The following is a 15,403-nucleotide window of genomic DNA, read 5'->3' as shown; positions in this document are numbered from 1 at the left end:
AAATTTAGGCATGAAAGAATGGCTAAACCTTGTCTGACTTGCTCCTCACGGATGGTGTATGACCCGGTAGGTGGGGAAATGTGCTGAACTGTCACAGCACACATTTCAATGAGAAGCATCACTACAGCACAGACATGTTTACGGAGGTGCTGACAACATATCAATTAATAACGCCTGCAAGATACAAAGAGAATCTTCTGTCCCTTACAAGTAGAGAAAGAGCCAAGTCAAGGCGAGATGCAATTTCACACAGCCACTCGTCCGGCAATACTTTCACTTCAGGTAGGCTAGGCAGTCCTGACGGAGCTTCTGTTAACGCTGATGAGTGACAGAGGCCGCAAGCCAAACCACATGCCTTGCGTGTAAACTAAAAAGGGGGAGGAAGATACATGCGTACCACCAAAGCCTGTCACTGAGGAGTCAAATCCAAATCACGGCCACCCATGTGCTCCAGAGAAGAACTGTTCCTTCCAGTGTTCTTGACGGTACCCTAACTTAGGCCGGGGGCCAGGCTTTTCCTCACTGGCACCATTCCATAGATCTGAATCACCAGTATGTAGGTTAGCAGTTCAGTTCAAACCACTTTGCTCCGCTCATATCCATACCCATTGGTGTTTATTTGAAAAATCATTATCTAAGGAACGGGTGAACCGAACCGACTTCCCTAGAGAAAGGATGCCGTGGTCTCGGGAGGATGTAGACTTATTGTCCCTACACCTACCTTTGCCCTCCCCAGGATTTCTTCTACTTTCTCTTAGTTTTTACACTGTGGATATTTATCCATTTTAAATCATTTCAATAGCTGAAGAACAAATGAAGAGTAAGTGAATTTTTGAAGACTAGATTAGCAAGTTGTTGAAGGAGCACTGAGTTTCAAATGACAATGATATAATGAAAATTGGAAAAGGAAAAGGGAGCCAGTCCACTCTCCGACCTACATACAAAGTGATTTATGATTTGAAAACAAACTGTCGTAACTACACATGACACGCGAGCCTCACGCAGGACTGTCATCTGTTAGTCATCTGCTCTACCTGTAAACTGGGGGTTGTTCTAGTTATAGGTATGGCAGAGGGGCAGGCTAGAGATGATCGAGACCGATGACTACATGACTACCTGCAGGGGTTCCCAGGAACTAGTGAAACGGAGCCCCTGAACTTACCCTCAGATAAGTTTTGGAGGCGGCAACGTCTCTCCGACCTCCTCTCTTTTAAAAACATTAACAAAGGAAATGAGTACTTTTCAGTTTTCCCTAGTCTTCAGATTTAGAGATGCCTGTACATTTCAATGAGCCTCCATCTTGGGAAAGATAGGAGAAGTGTTTTTTGGGGGGGTGCTATTTTTTTTCAAATTAAACTCCAGGCTATGCCTTGTATAGATCGTTTGACATTCTACTGACACAAAACCCCAGTCAGGCAGCTGTGAGCATTTTGTTTTCAATCCTAGCATTTTAGTCCACAAAAGTGTCCTTCCAAAAAGAGTCTACATTCTAACTTATAAGTCCATTTTATCTATGTAGGCAGCCTGTAGTAAAAAATCATTCCTTTTCCTGTTTTCCTATGCTTGAGGCAGCTATAAATCTATCTGTAGGCCAAACGATTCAACTTGGGATCACAAAACAGTGCTGCCCCAGCAAAACTCTATTCAACCTGTCTTTAATCTTTGGGAAAGTTCAACGGTTACCTACATCTTGAAAATAAGCTATGTAAGACAACATGGTAAGCATAAAGGTGAAACAAGCAACAGAATTCATTTTGAATGGATTTTCTACTTTATAATTAGTTCAGCAAACCAATTACATGAGCTCCAACGGTGTCCCCGCCATAGGCTGGTCAACTGATGTGCACAGAAGGTACCCTGCAAGGAAGTACAAATAACGCTCAATCCTACGCCAAACGCCTCTTGTGTAGAAGCCGTTTCCCCAATAGGCTGACAAAACGAACAGTAGTTTTGTGCAGTAATTCAGAGGATAATTGATTATTGGCCAGCATCCTGTTTGTGAGTCGCCATTTATTATTATTATTATTTTAATCTACTCCAGGGACACACTTTCAATTTCACAGTCTTTTGCACACTGTGGACAGTGGCATTTAATTTCTTAAAAGAAAGCTCACAGCGAGCAATCCAAAGAGTAGAGAGGAGAGTGACGATCCAAAGAGTGAAAGTCTCTGCTCACGTGAGCACCCTCGCCCCGTCTGTAGTGCTGCCGATCGAGAGCTGGGCAAAGAATTAAAGAAGGGGGATTTTTCTTCTGAGAAACCACACACTACCTTTTCATGATTATAGATTTCTGTCTGAGGGAAGATAAACATTCTTGACGATACCGGTCTTTAATTGTTTATGGATTGCTGCTCTTTACTTTACTGCTAAAATAATACTTTGCGGCAGAGTTAAGGAAGATCTTGTCAGAAAACTGTTGTTTTCCTCCTACAGATGAACATTCCTGCAGGCAATACAGCAAATTAACCAATATAAATGTTTCCTTCAAATCACAGAAATCTTTTATCTATTTAGGAGAAGATCACACAATATAACATGCTGAACTCTTTCTATTAAGCCCAAAGATGACAAAAAATTGTAAAGAACAAATCCATTATAAAGAATTCATATCCACTGCTTTGTGAGCAATGCATAATACAGCGTATTGTGCAAACTATAGGAGATGATGACCTAACAATACTGAATGTAGAGGCTTTTGACAACAGAAAAGCATAAGAGAGGATCATTTAATGGAGAGTTAAAAAAAAAAAAGAAAGAAAGAAATGATCCTGGATTCTTTTTCCTCCTTTATTTGTTGTATCACTTTGTAAAACCTCTCTCTAAGCTTTGCTTTCTTCACCACAAAAATGAGACCTATGGTTTTATTTTTTACAAAGTGCTTCAGGAGGTAGGAGAGCCCAGATGCATTCTATGATGAAAGCCACCGTGGTGCTTATCACATGACTGCAGCAGAAAAGGTCTAGACCAAAAGGAAAACATGAATCAGCAATGAACATTCAGTTTGTTTGTTTAAAACCCCAGGATGTGCAAATATATGTCAGAAATGAAGCTGACCCTCTTCCTTTGTAATCACGCGCTCATTACCGTCTCTGGTTCAGGTTTTGAAGGTTGAGTGTAGTTGAAAGAAGATGAACACCGGAGGGAGTAAAGAGGAGGGTCTTCTCAGGCAAACCCATCACTGGAGAGGCCACGAAAAGCCACACAAATCCCAGAGGAATCCCTCAAAGGACCAAAGATAGCACTGCTCTTCCCTTTTTTAATTTCCTCAAGCACACCCAAAAGGAAAGTATTCACTGAGGGACCAACCCACACAGGAAGAGACATTTGCTGCAATTGTCCCATGTTACATGGGTTTTTAGATCCACAGCATTGCGGACCATTATGTTGAAGGGGGAGTCAAGATGGTACTGGGGTTCAGCTGCAGCATGCATTGATTGCACTTCCTTCAATAATTTCAGTTCTCTAGACCCCTCTGCCTTCTCAGTTCGCACTGGGTGGGTGGGCGGAAGGGGTGAGGGAGGTGGAGGACCTGTTTAAATGATCTTCCAGTATCCAGAATTCTATTATTCCTTGAGTGCATGGATAGTGGCCTAAGGCAGGGGTCCTCAAACTTTTTAAATAGAGGGCCAGGTCACGGTCCCTCAGACCTGTTGGAGGGCCAGACTATAGTTTTAAAAAAAAAAACTATGAACAAATTCCTATGCACACTGCACATATCTTATTTTGAAGTAAAAAACCAAAACGGGGCAAAAACACCCGGCGGGCCGGATAAATGTCCTCGGCGGGCGCATGTGGCCTGTGGGCTGTAGTTTGAGGACGCCTGGTTAAGATCTGGAATGCAAGAGTCATTAGGAAAAGTTAAAAGTGCCAAGTTAACTTTCTTTGGAAAGAAGGCATATCCCGACTGTAGTATCCCGATAATAGAGAAGAAGAAACCAAAGCTTCGAGGAGAGCTACCACCACCCAGCTGGCTGATGGCAAATTCGGGACTGGACTTTGGGGTTTGGACATACGTGTTAGACATTCTTTACATTCCAGTGCTATTCTTCCAAATTCTATAATTTGAGAAGTCTAAAACGAAAGGCATTGCAAGTTAATCAAAAAATCCTTAGCATCAATAATAGTGACTCTTCCTTGAGTCAGCACTGATTGTACTTACTGAAGGACTACTTTTTCCATATGAACCAAGTCTCCTTTCTCGATCCTGTTTTTGGTTAGTGTCACTCGAGAGACACAGTTTCTAGAAATAGGTTTCCTGCAGTCACCCTTGTCCTTCATTGGACTCTGAACCACTGAGCATGCACATGAGCGACTTGTGTGGTCTTCATGTTCTCTAGTTCACCTCTTTAGTTTCTAATATCCATTGCAAGGGCTACACAGGACTCAATGGGGGGAAAAATCATGATGAAAGGGTTTACTAAGGAAGTTAGCAAGTTGTAATGCCAGTGTGAAATGCCCTAGGTTATTTATCAGGACATATTAAGAACTTCTTTGAGGTCTGCTAATAAATGCCCAAAGGAGTATCATCATTCTTGTGAGCCTCACCCTGAAGGCATTCCGCTCAAGCTCAGTGGGTCAGCCAACCCAATTCCCCGAATTAAGTGCCTAGAGGCTCCCATCCCAGCCAAAGACACTCATCTTCCCTTGCTTGGGTGAGCAATCCACCTACCCCATTTAAGTGCCCAGAAGTATCCCAATTCGCAAGCCAACGTGGTGCATGAAAGCACTCAGCTTTACTTGATCTGTGGCTTAGGAGGTCCACCTCTCGGTTCTATATTCTGGCTCCTGGTTCTGCTGCTGCTCCTCTTCTGTCTTCTGAGTCTGGGATGTTCACTGCACTGGGATGCCAGGTCCAGAAGGCTTGCTCCACTCCTGGCTTGTGCTGGTAATGAAATCCCTCTTCCTCCTCCGAGGGCTTATTTTATACACAACAGGATGGCACTCTAGGGACTCCTGTTCACAATTACTCACAGGTGAAGCCTATCAGTATCTTTCCCTACATCATTTGGTGGGAGTTAGAGACTTTGCCTAAAAGAGCGACGGTCCCTTCACGCCCAAATATGCCTGACCCCATGTCTGAGTGAGTAGGTTCCCATTGTTTAATTGCAAGAATCCAATGCAGACAGGGGACATCTGAAGATGACTATTTCCTGATACAAATTCTACATTCCAAGATGCACTTCTGGATTTCTTCACAAGAGCTGGCCAAGACTTCTTCACAAATCACAATCTACTGCCACCCCCCAAAGAGACGATCTTAGTGTTCCTCTTCTTCTCTGTTGACAGACTGTTCTTGTTCTGTTAACTTGACGTGCTTGGGTTAAAACTAGTTACCCTTACACCACCACTATGCATGATCTGACAGAGAAGTTAACTTAAACTTCATGCATAACCTACTAATATTCATAGAAGTAGTGAGACCTGTTCTTACAGAGAACAAATGATGTTCAGATAATGTGTACATTAATGGACCAGCTAGAGAAAACCCAAAATTAATGTCATAGGATGTATGTTACTCTTAGAAAAATATGTGCACACAAAGCAATTCTGATGGACAGCAAGGCGCGGCTTTCGAAAGGCTAGGGTGATCGGCTTGGGTGCCCCACAACACTTCCCTAATGATCTTAAAATAAATATGATCCTTTTTAAATTTCAGCTGCCATAAAGCATTACGTCAAATATTAAAGTGATGCAGCATTCATAATACAGCACACAAAATAGCTGATTACTCTGGTTCTGAATAATAAACTTGTTTTTTTAAATGGGTCATTGTTGAGAAAAATCATGCACCCAGAGAGAAACATAAACAAAATGAAACAAAGAAATAAAAAAACAACTAACCAAATGGAGTTATTATTGGTAAGGACCTAGTGTAGTGATGGTTTCAAATAAATATGTGACCCCAAACCCAAACCAAATCCATGGCCACCGAGTCAATTCTGACTCATAGAAACGGTGTGGGATCGAAGAGAACTCCTCCTTAGGGTTTTCCACGATGGCACATGTTTAAGAGAGCAGTTAGCAGACTTCTCTTTCTCCCTCAGAGCTGCCAGTGGCTTTGAATCACTGACCTTGTGATGAGCACCCAGTGCTTGCACCCCAGCACCATCAGGGCTCCTGAATACTGGAGACTGGCAGCCCTGCTGGTGCAGTGGTTATGTGCTGGCCCGCTAACCACAAGGCTGGCAGTTGGGACCCAGCCTTTCCAGGAGAGAAAGATGAGGCGCTCTCCTCCTATCAAGAAGCACACTATCGGACACCCACCGGAGCTGTTCTACCCTGTGCTACTGGGTCGCTGAAAGTCAGCGTCCACATGATGGCAGTGAACATGGTATTTGGTTTATGAGTTCAACAATTGTCTCTGGGTGGCACAAATGCCCTCAATTATGAACTGAAAGGTTGGCAGCTCGAGACCCTCGGGGGGCACCTTGGCATGGAGGCTTGGCGATACGCTGAACGGCCAGAGCCTGGAACGCCCTGTGAAGCGCTCGAGGCTGCACATCCTGGGATGGACCGGAAGGCATGAACAACTGCAACAACAGTGTCAGGGGAATGAATGTACATTTCTGATCATGTTTATTAAAGTTGGCCCATATTTAAATTTCAATTGTTTTACATGTCATTCTTTCCTGCCAATTCTTTACATGACTTTTGACAGGCTTAAACGTCTCATTTTTATATCCACCCATGGCACATATTTATCCTTTACCTGAAGTAATTACAAAAACGTAATACCTTTCTCAAAATACCCCGAACACCTGAACAAAAGCATGTACGCAGATACAGCAAAACAGACTTGCTGTCTTTATTACAAGACTGTCACCTACAGTTCTGTTTCTTTTTGAAGAGGCTTTTTCAGAGAATGCTATCGGCTGATTTTAGGAACATGATTAGTTCATCAATAATACTTAACCAACCGTAACATTAAGATCAGACAGGGATAGGCACTACCCTATAGCAGGATGATTCACATCATCTGTCCAGCTGGCATGACTTGGCAAAGAGTGCACCAGCTTGTGCATGCCTGGAGATGCAACGCTCCCATTCTCTGCGCGTGCTGAAGATGTGTCAAGTAACCTCTGTTATCGGCCATCATTCATTTGTCTACACCCTGGCAATTGGCAAACACTCCTTGTGTCGCACAGTTGGGTGTTGTGAAAAGGAGGCTGCCCCCCCAAATAAATTCAAAAGCACAGACAAGAGGGAATCAACATTCTGAGCATTTAAGGAGGTTGAGGATCCCACTCATATTGGAGTCGTCCTTCATGTAAGATACAGGGCAGCATTATGAGATGTGCCACATGGCACTGACAACTCACAAAACACACAGAAAACGGACTGGTGCGCCTGAAATACACCCCAAGTAGATTTGAAGCTGGAGGCGTTCAGACCCTGAACTCAGAGCTCTACCTAATTATACCTTGGGGCAAATGGCTTTATTGTTTTCTCCTGATTTAAGAATAAATTAGTGGATGTACAGGCACCTCTCTCCTGCCTGCTATGAGTTAACTTGCGAGCAAAAGAAAGATTAACTGCCAATATGGTTTTAAAAACAGAGCACGCGTCAACATTTTCAGGAAAGTAACCCCAAACCAAAATTTCACTTAACCATGTTTTCTCATAGTACTTTTTTTTTTTTACTACATTTTGAGTACCAATCAAAGCTGTAAATCCTGAATGACATCAAAGAATTAATTGGTCCCAGCTGCCGACTCACATTAAGTTATCACGGACGGATATCAAGTCACAAGAGAGGTATGGGTGACATGCTGAGGATAAGAAACATGCGTATAATAATTTTTAAAAATTTCCCCATTTCTTTTCTGAGATATATTTAGTATAATTTATTGGTCCCTGTGAGTCACTGGCCAACTCATTACAATAATATAATGAAAATATTATCAGGACAGAAATGTCCTGGCGACACTAGTCTCTAGAAGCGCCGGTTTCTAAGTTAATGTCAGAGTCCTACACATGTGTCATGAATGGCCAACAGAATGATGCCAAATCATCCCTGGTGCTGAGATAATTGTTCTACTTTGAAGTTCTTCAAGATCGATTGTGTTAGTTCCCAGGTCAAAGCCACGGCCCTTTCTTCTTTTCCTCTGGTCTTCCATCATAATGCAGAATTAGAGAACTGCTTGAAACTAGGACAACTAAAATTATTTCAGTGGGTCTAACACTGCAAGCTCTTTTTTTTCCTCCTTTTAATTCTACTTGATTGGTTTTTTTAAGGGGCAGGGATCTTTGATATGCTTGCCAAGATTTATTATGGACATTTTGCATATCTAATAATTCTCTGATAACTTTCAGAAATCAAAGATATTAAAGCATGAGTTTGGTGAACCAGTTTAAAGGGTGTGGTGTCCCTGCTATGGTTACTTGAGAGTCTTAAATGTCTTAGCTATATCTTCAAGTATATAGTCTATTTCTCTTATTAGATGGTTACTAGAAGCAATGCAGATGGTTAAGATATTGCCTTACACATAATAGGAGCTTTATAAATATTTTGAAGATTGATTATGGAGGCATTCATAGATGATGGAAGATCAAAGTAAATAGCTTCTATGTGAAAAACTGAATGGAGAAGTCACCATTTTATTCCCGTGATTCTGCCAGCCACCATATTCTATAAATGGGTAATTAAAACTCTTTCATTGTTTATAGAGTCAAATCATTATACCTCTCTCTCTCTCTCTCTCTCTCTCTCTGTCTGTCTCTCTAGCTCCAAGTCCCTTGCTACACATCTCTTTGCAGCAACCCCACATTTTTTTTTTGTGAAATTCTAACTTGCTTTACAGGCGGGTTTATTCACTCTCCTTAAATCTGAGCTTTATTCTCCCGTAATTTCTTTAGGTTGCCATTTTTATATCTGTCCACCCCTAATGAATAAAGAAGAAAGACAGTGTAAAGTGCATTTTACATAATTGATGTGTTTTTAATACCGACCCATATTTGGTTAGCAGCTAGTATGTGTAGGAAGGCAGAAATTAGTCCGCTGATGATCAATCTAATTGGAAATTAAATGAACTCCCTCAGAAGAGAGGTGGCTAGACAGCATGAAAACTAGCTTGCCCTGCATGTGGAGACAGGGAACAGGATGCTGAGAGTACACAAGCATCTACCTTGGGATGTAGGACTCACTTAGGATTTCTTTAAATGGAAAACACACTTGTTGAGAGACCCTGTGTTCCCAAGGGGTGAAGGCAATAGAGGCAGACTTCATTTCTATTGTTTCCTGCAGTAAGTTGAATCTGACAGCTGATTCTTCTCTGGACAGGGAGAATTTTCGGCCAAGATTATAAACATAGTCCACTTTTCTGTAGAATACTGGTCTTCATTTTGTTTTAGATGATGCCTTACCCCAGGATTTCAGCGCATAATCTCACGTTCAGTGAACTCGCCACGATTACGATGTCTGTCCCAAGGAAATGAAGAGATGTAAAAAGTGGCCCTGCCAATTATACTGGCTAGTTTCATTAGAGCCTTATTTAATTTCCTGGGAATTGTAAAAGATCTGGTCACAAAGCCACACTACGTCATAACTTATCCTAGTCCACAAAGAGAAGACTTAAGCTCAGATAGGTTAAAACTATGTAGGGAGCAAGAACGGTATCTGTTTTGTTCTGCATTGTATATTCATGGCCCTGTACTGTGTAGCATAGTAGCGATATAGTATAGCAATGAAGACCCTGAAGGCAGAATCACCAGCTTAGAACACAAGTGTCCAATTCCAGCAATAACTTGGGGAGTGACCATGGAAAAGTTCTTTAACCATATCTGGGCCTCAGTTTCTTCATCTGTAAAATGGAGAAACAAGAGTATGTATCTTATAAATATTTAAGTCTAAGTAAAGGAGGTAGTACATATGCTATGGTTTAACAGTATCTGCTACATAGCTGACTTCTCTCTCTGTAGTTGTCCCAATACAGCACAGTATAAACTTTTAATGCTTTTAAAAAGTTGGCGCATTTAGGTCTGTTAATGCAAATTTAAGCAACCCTGGTAGTGCAGTGGGTTAAGTGCTGGATTACTTAACCGCAAGGTCATTGGTTCAAATCTGCCTGATGGTGTGTGTGTAAAAGGTAAGACTGCCTGCTCCTGTAAAGACTGATAATCTCAGAAAGGCTAAGGAGCAGTTCTAATCTGCACTACAGGGTTGCTTGAATTGAAATCAACTCAATGGCAATAACTCAAATTTAGTACGTCTTGTAGGCAGGTGAGAGGGTATGCTTTATACCAGCTTTCAGTTGTTATTGTTCAGTGCCATTTAGTCAGTTCCAACCCATAGTGACCCTGTGCTAAATAGGAGAAAACACTACATGGCCCTGCGCCATCCTCGCAATTATTCCTATGCTGAGCTCAGTGATGATATCAGCAACCATTGGAGTGGGAGGGAGAAATTCTATGGGAAACAAATTTTTGAAAATTAGGTTAGTTCTTTGGATTTCTTTAGTGCCTTCTTCCTAAGAATTTTGTGTACATAGGTTCTTTACAGGATTCCTGGCAAAAATAATGAGTACTACTACCTCTAAAAAAATAAAAACAAACAAGAAACAAAGAACTGAGATATACGCAGAGAGGTAGTTTTGTTTGTTTGTTTGTTTGTTTGTTTGTTTGTTTCAAATGCATAGTGCTATCTCAAGGAAGAAAGGTGGGTAACTTGGGTTTTTGGTTAGAATCTGCTAGTCCTGATGGATCTAAGCTACTTTTGGAATATGATCTTTTAGGTACAGTTTTAATATATGTCCACTGTGAACTCCTTATCTATAAACGTGGTCTTAGATTAAATCTTAGAAAATAATATAAAGCTAAGGCAATAGAATGTTCTTTTCTTGGTGGGGCCAAAATCACTAGAAATAATATTAGTACTAACAACCAAAGTCCTACCCAAACTTGTAGAGAAGGTTTTGACTCATAGTGTGGGTCTGACGGCCCGTTCATTAGATTTCCAAGAGAGTCAGCTTTGCTGAAGGAGGATTGCCACTCCTCTCTCCTGGGCGAGCCCTCCTCAGGGTAAACGGCCCAGTGCTTGACCATTGGGCTATCAGGTCTCTCTATCAGTCTAATCAAGATCCATATCATTGAAAAACCTCCCTTTCCTCTTTTCCTTCCACTTCTCCAAAGTTCCTTCTTTCCAATTTCTCTGAAAGAAGAGCGTGTGTTATAGTTTGGTAAGGTGTGACATACACAGTTCTCTCACAGCTGGCATAGTTCCAAACACGGACAGCCATGCACATACCAGCTGTGGCGGAAACTACCTACAATTAATTTCTGAACACTGGAGGATAAATCAGAAAGTATTGCTATACAATCACATACACTTTTATTAAACAAAAGTAACATACTATGAAGTTTTCATTTTTTGAAAGGTCCCCCATCCAGGTCTATACACTTCTGAAGGTTGTGTTTCCACCTCTCTCACCTGTTCTAATGAATTCTATGTCCTTCTAATTATACCAGGCCAAAATGAAGGTTGAGCATCCTGAAGGACACAAATGTTCCTTGAATTGTGGGAGCACAGAGGAGGCTGGAGGGGCAGGTACAGGGATGTAAGTTGGATGAGTTAAAACTTCCCCACAAAATTATCATATGACAACCTTTGCTGAGCAGGTGCACTGTCATAATGGGAAAACAAAACAAAACAAAATTTTAAAAATTTTTCAGTGTGATTTTCCTGGCCTTTTCCCCCAAAGTATGCCTCCCAATTATCATCAAACGTCTTCCTAACTATATGTGTGATGGTCCTGTATCCTTTCAGAAAATCTATCAAAATTACCTCTTCAAAAATGTACTCTCATTAAGTGGATTCCGACCACACAGGGACCCTGTCAGGACAGGGTAGCACTGCCCCCTGTGGATTCCTTAGACTGTAGATCTTTACGGAAGTCGAAAGCCTCGTTTTTCTCCGAAGGAGAGGCTCCAAGTTTTAAACTGCTGCCCTTACAGTAAGCAGCCCCATGCAATCCACTACACCACTAGAGTGCTTCCGGATGGTCCCTTAGGAATCCCCCAAGCAGTCACCAAGGCCTTCCCAGCAGCCCTCTGTCTCCTTTTAACTGGCCCAGCAGGTCCCCTCAAAAGCTACTCTTCTGACTGAAGATTTTTGAATAATGGCACTCTAAGCAGAATAAGACCAATGCATTACTTAAGAACTTGCCTGTAGCCATCTGTTGAGCACAGCAACATGCTCAAACATGTTTTGCTTTGAATAAACCTATGCATGTATGAAATAGAGTCCTTGTAGCAATATTTCTTGACTTACCCTCATAGACCAGAGACTCCCAGAGTGCGATGAAACTATCAAGAGCATCAACATCACAGACGTTCTTCTTAAAGCACAAGACTCACTAAGCCAGACTTACCCAATCAGAAACTCAGCAAGCAAGACCCGCCTCTGCATTTGGACAAACTCTGCTTATGGTCTCGCTGCAGAAGGAGGCTGGAGAACCACTGACCAAGATTCAGGGCTTCATCTCCAGCATCTGGGTTTCTAGCATCACTTATTTCTACTTGCTACGTCTCCATGTAAGTATCCTTTATACACACACATACACATGCTTTAAAGGTTCATGGAACAATTCCATTATCTTTTAATTCCATTTATCCATGGATTTTTCTGATGCTCCCTCCTAAATGTATTTGCTCACTAAGGGACGTCCTTCTCTCCTTCTCCATTGTTTGGAAAAACTGTCAACTTTTATTTGCGAGGAGACAATATAGGTTGGATGTATTCAAATGTAGGATTATATAAACAAACAACAGCGAAAACTATTGTCTTTAGTATCAGTCACAAGTAACACAGATACATTTAAATTCATAGAAAAAGTTTAAGCTGAGGCTATTCAATGATATTGTACGATCTACTTAAAATGATTAAACTATCTAAAACGATAACTCCCCAATTTAAATATAGTTCAAAAATATCTCTCTCCAATAAGAATCCAGCCTTCCAGCTCAGGACTCCTGCCCTATACGTACCAGCTAATACTTCCAAATTTCATCTAAATGTGGTTCAATGCCTTCCAAAATAATGGTTTACTCAAGCAACAATATTTTCCCCTTACATTCTGAAGGGAGTCAGAATAGAAAGCACTAAAGCAAAACCCTTGGCCAACACTGAAAGTCTCCGAACGACATTGGGAACTACACAAGCCATAGGAACCATGCGCTTCCACCATCACTTTCAGATAAATCAAAAATATTTTTTCTCCTGTCTACATCGACAGCACAACCATATATATTTCTTTGAGTCTTGACCCCAAATGATTTTGCCTCTGCTTTCACAAGTTCAGAATTCTCGTCCATAAAAACATATTTTACAATATTTGCTCAAGGTTCAAGCCATCAAAATGCCTCACTGGCAGATTTTTTTTTTCTGTAAAGCAGCTACCTGGAGGAATTGGGAAAGTAGAGTATTTTGTATAAAATGAAGAGGTTATCAACAGACATGGTAACACGGACTTCAAGGTTAGTTATCAAATCCATAAGAAATGTAGTTGTTAATTTATTTCTAATTATTCCAAATTTGGGGATTACTCTACACATCAAGTTGCCATTCAATCAAATAGGAGAATTATGTTTTCTTTTTTTTTTTTGAGAATTAAGTTTAAACTGAGAGAAATCCTGGTGAAAAAAACCCATATATAAATGTATCATTTTCTTTTGCTTTTCCCCGGCTTAAATTCATTATATAAGCTTACCTAAACACAGGTAACATATTAACTCACTTTCAAAAGCGAACAAAAATGATCTTGAACCACATGAGTTATAGTCACCAAGGCCCAGATGGAAAAACACTGACTGAAAATTAATGTTTTCTACATTAAAATTTTTTTCAATTAAAATTTCCACTATAAAAGAAAACAGTGACATATATTCCTATAGAAAATGTTTGTATTATTAGAATGAAGGCATATAATTAAACATTCTCCAAGATAGTAAGGATAAACATATTGATAGGAGGAGTTTGACCTAGTGTTAGAAAACACAGCTTTCTACTTACCCGTGCCATCTTTCATTGCTATAAAACATTTAAAGTCTAAGTGAAAAATGTGCCCAAGTGTATTGAAATTAATGTATCTTACTTTTTGTTGGTATCAGGAAACTTAAAAAATTATTTCATACTTCATATTTTGGGGATCAATACCAGCTTCATAGATAAACTTATTTAAAAAACACCCAATTATATTGATTCCAGATAGCTAAACTTACTTACTGTTAGCTCAAAATGTATCTGACCAATACTGAAAGCTACCCTTTTGGGAGCCCTAAGCCTGAACTACTAAATATACAATTTAGAAGATATTCAGAAATGAAAATTCTGCAGGTTCTAGTGCAAAACAGAATTTATATTCAAGCTATCCATACAAGGAAATATTTACAGAGCCAGAATCTCGTTGTATATGCATGACCAGGAGACCGTATCTTCTAATGGAAGGAGGGGGGATGGCTTTCAGACTCTCACAGGGTCATTCGCTCTGCTAATCGGCTAAACTTTGTGGATATCAACAATATCCTAATGACCTTGCAGCTGTTCTTTAAGCTACACAGTCCATCTCCAGAAGAACGTCAATCAGAAAAGTGTGCAGGATGGCTATGGCTCTGCCAGGGTTCTACCTCTTTGAAAGATGATATAACGTCTTCCCTGCATGGAAAAAAGTATCGAGACCAGAAATTATAATAAAGTTTCAAAGTTTATTTAGGTTTCTGTGAGTTCCCCAAAAAGAGATGCATATAATGCATATAATGTAACACCCCAAACGAGTACCCAAAGCCAATATGTCCAGTTTTTCTCATCCCACCCAATTCCATCGGGCATGGGATTGACTTCCCTGCAATTAAGCCAGTCTTACAGTCTCACTGTCACACACTGCAGCTGCTGCCGCGTGTAGCCTCAAGTGCAAGCAGGCAAGTATTTTATGCTAATTACTGCATGCTCAATTTACATAACCATTCGTGGCTAGCGGCTTCCATATTGGACCATGAAGGCAATAATCCTTGTCTTTTAAAATGCAAGATTATGCATGTACCTTTAGTTTATGAGTCTATTTTCATATGAAATCAAATTTTTACTTGAAAAATGTTCTAAGGGAAATTCTCTTTTTATAGTTCATCTACAATTTATTGTGTCTTCTCTTCAGTGTCATGCATGTGAAAGTCATTTTTAGTTTTTTCTGAAAGGCCTTTAATAAAATTGGAAATAATCTCAAGGACCCAGTACTGTTCTCTCCATGAAGCTAGGGAAGGGTTACTTTCTGGTACCTACACTGTGGTTACCATTCCTGCTCTTTTCCACACGTCTCAGCCTTCTAGATAAGGAAGCCAAAGAAAGAAGCAACTTGTATGGCAATGACGAGCGTGTGTGTGTGTGTGTGTGTGTGTGTGTGTGTGTGTGTGTGTG

The 15,403-nt window shown here is 40.7% G+C and overlaps 1 protein-coding gene across 1 annotated transcript in view; it reads right to left on the bottom strand.

Annotated features, from left to right (window-relative positions):
* FIGN (fidgetin, microtubule severing factor) overlaps positions 1-15,403 on the bottom strand; it is a 132,589-nt gene that overhangs the window by 60,544 nt on the left and 56,642 nt on the right. The window lies entirely within an intron of this gene.

This window comes from Echinops telfairi, unplaced genomic scaffold (genome assembly GCF_000313985.2).
Source record: "Echinops telfairi isolate 266 unplaced genomic scaffold, ASM31398v2 ScPeMD7_4;HRSCAF=17, whole genome shotgun sequence".
Taxonomy (NCBI): Eukaryota; Metazoa; Chordata; class Mammalia; order Afrosoricida; family Tenrecidae; genus Echinops; species Echinops telfairi.
The sequence above is the reverse complement of the archived record's forward strand: the minus strand, read 5'-3'. Positions and strand labels throughout refer to the sequence as shown.